Genomic DNA, 3,531 nt, shown 5'->3' on the forward strand with positions numbered 1-3,531 from the left:
TGCCCTGTGGCAGCAGTTGGTGTTACTCTGGCTAAAACACTGATGTCAGCGTGGGCCTGGAAAGCTAGATCACACTGACACAAATCCTTCCATGAGCTGCAGGATTCATAAACCCCCATTTGGCACATATTTACATCCTTTCTTGGATTCTGTTATGCTCCTTGAGAACTTTGCTTTTCTTCTCAGAGTATGGAGCTTATAACCTCCCTCTTCCCCCCATACTTCGATGCCTAGCTACAAATGTCTCATCACATTACCAGTGAACTTTCACTCTGTTGCACCCTGATGGCTTGTTTCAGCAAGTATTTTGGATGTTTATGATCTCTTCCAACTGCCAAGTTTGATTAAGATCAGACTTAGGTCATTAGGCATGGTGGATGGACAGATGTATTCATGTGCAGCAAAGAAGTATAGTCACACAGCAGTTTTTTGTAGGGAAAAAAAGGCTAAAAATTAGCTTCACCGAAAAAAAGTACATCACCACCACAATGAAGCCAGGGAGCTAGTATTTGATTTGAGTGTAACTGGAAAAGTGAGATCTCCAAGGACTCTTCACGGGTTGGACTGAGTGGAGACTGCAATGGTGAAAATCCGGAGAGGGCTGACGTGCAGCATGGGAAGCTGGACTTTGCCTAGACATGCATGTATGCATTTTTCCTTTAAGGTCTGTATTTCTATTTCCTCATTCACAGGTTCAGTAGGACATCTTACCTCTATACCAAAATTAGGTGTGCCACTAGATGCTTACATTTATATACCTATATTTACCTATACACACATGATTGCATGCTTGCATGTGTGCAGAGTGCAAATGATCCCTGTCTGCAACAGAGGCTTCTTTCATCACAAAGCCCCGCTCTACTTCCAGAACTGTGTTGAGTGCAAGCAAGACAGTGGTCTCATGGAAAAAAATGGCAATATTTTTATACCACTCACACAAAACATAGCAGGCATTCATGGTAGGGTGCTACAAAGAACCTGTGGAAAAACGTGTTAGACACCTCCTAACCCACTGATGTTTGTACTGAACACTGTGCTGTAAGATCTTTTGCTATTGCTAGCTAAATTTAAGACGTGACATACATAATAGTGTCATGGGAAATTAAATTGACTCTACCCTGAGTCACAATTGAGGTCTGACTCTCAATGCGCCACAGGGAACTTTCCCTACAAGTGCCCAATTCAAAGCTGAAAGAAAGAAAAGCCAAATTTTACCAGCAGAAGTCCAGGTATTTGCTGACAGCAGTGAAACACAGAAACTCTGGACTGACCTCCAAGTTCTAAAGAATGGATTTTCTGCTGAGAGTCCCATTGCTGGGTTACCTTTTACAGACTGATCCATAAAAAATGTTGGGAGAGCCTGGAGGCTTGAAAAGCTGGGTTTGCTCATTGAAGAAGGCAATGTAGAGCTGATTCTTAGTTGAATATTGACTGATAGTATCAGCAGTGATGGCATTAGTATCATGGACACCAGTATTGCCATTGTGATGCTCACAACATCAGGTTTAACCAAAGCACAAGGTGATTATTGGACTGACTTGCAGAAGGTGTTGGTGTCAGAAAGAACTGAGAAATGTGTAAGTGAACAGAAAAGAGGAAGCAGACAGCTCTGCTCATGCATCTGGACTGCAGGATAACTCTTTCTTCTTGAGCTTCCTCATGGGAAAAGTGATGCCCATCTTCTAAAAGAGCTTTCAGGTGGTTAGTGGAAGCCACTTTGGAAGGGCAAAGAGACTCTGAGACCTGAAGCTTGTCAACTCCTTGTCCTGCCAGAAAAAGAAAACTTCATTGTCCTAGAGCAAGGTAGATTTGTACAGACTCAGGATTGCTCCCAGGGAGATCGCTGACTATTTTAGTCTTTAAAGACAAATGCATACTGTCCCTCTGATGACAACAGCCATACTTCCTGGACATTCTCATCCTGTTTGTGCTCTCTCAGCCCAGCATCACAACCTGAGACCATGCTTTGCTGGTTTTCACCATGACTACTAATAAAAAAGCATGTGTGCTTGCTTGTGCATAGCACTGAACAGCTATAGTCCATGGGATCAGATGACAAAACATAGATCTGGCGAGGTCCAGTTGGTCCAAGCCTCAACACAAACCAAGGGAGACAGCCACATGCAGCATCTGATCTCACAGAAGAGTGCCAGTCTTGAGAAAAAGAAACAGCAGTGTTGTCAGAGGTCAAAGGATGGGACATGGTATGCTTCTTCAAAGACCACAAATGGCATATTAATCTGAAAGAGTAGCTGTGAGTACTCATGGAATGAACCTCGAAGGAGCATCCAAACATGTTGGACAAGAGCCCAGCTCCACAGACCAGCACTTTGGCGGCCCACCAAGAGGCACTGGAGGCCGCTGAAATCAGCAGACCACAAGGGCTGAGGGAAGTGGGAGTGGTGCGTGCATGTGTTGGGAAGTAGTTTTAACCAATGAGAAGAACATAGATACACTTCTCCTTGCAGTGACTTTGCTTTCAGAAGAGAAATAAACAGTAACATTAAATAGTAGCATTAAGGACTACTGGCAGGAGTTATTTACTGCACTTGAAAACCACTTGAATGTCACCTGGTGTCCCTGAAGCACTCTGAGGCTCACAGGGCTAACCAGATACAGACAAATATGCCAGACTGTCAGCAGGATTTTGCCTGGTCAGCTGGCAGTCTCACCTGCCCTGTGAGTCACTGATGCCCACTACTTCCTCTCCAGTGAGCCATCAGCAAGGTGCCTGCAGCGCTCAAAGGAACCACAAGGTTAGTATTGGCTTCCTGACTGTCAGTGCTCTTACTCTTACTAAACCCTCCCACTACCGCTGGCTGAGACAAGGTTACAGGGCAGCTTCTTACTTACGAGGAGGTTTCTTTCCAGGCTCATGGACTTGCCACTTGTAAGAAACACATGCAACTTTGAGGGACATTAGATGGTGCCCAGACCTTCTTGCCCTGGCACTTCCACTGGCTGACAGACATGAGGAAACTCCTTCCCCAGGAATGTGGGACAGCTCTAGGACAGGACACCAGAGAGGTGAAGATCCCCATGCCGGGCAGCTTTCAAGGCTCAGTGGGACAAAGCCACAGTTGATATCATGCCCTGCTGGCAATAGTCTTGCTCCAAGCAGGACGTTTGGCTGGAGACCTCCAGAAGGCCCTGCCGCCAGCACTGCTGGGGTCCTGTGATCTATTCAAGAAAAAGGTGGTCCTGGACTTACTCACTTTGCAGAAAACGCGTTCCAACAAGCTCCACCGAGCTGACAAAAAACTACAGTTTATGCTTAGTCGTGCCAAGTGAAGACTACCTGCAGCCCTCCGAGGGGCATGAACCCAAATACAGCCGGCGCCACCGCACAGCACCTCGCAGCTGCCTCTTGCGCCCTCTGCTAAAGCCGAGCGTTTCCGCACGCCGCTGCAGGGACCGTCACGAACCTGCAGCCACGGTACTACTCGGTGCTACCGGGTACCGTGCGGGAGAGCCAGCCGGAGGAGAGGGAGGGGTGCGCTCCCAGGGGCCAGCCCGGCGGCAGGGCTGCCC

This window comes from Athene cunicularia (genome assembly GCF_003259725.1).
Source record: "Athene cunicularia isolate RWA chromosome Z unlocalized genomic scaffold, athCun1 chrZ_part3, whole genome shotgun sequence".
NCBI classification, from domain to species: Eukaryota; Metazoa; Chordata; class Aves; order Strigiformes; family Strigidae; genus Athene; species Athene cunicularia.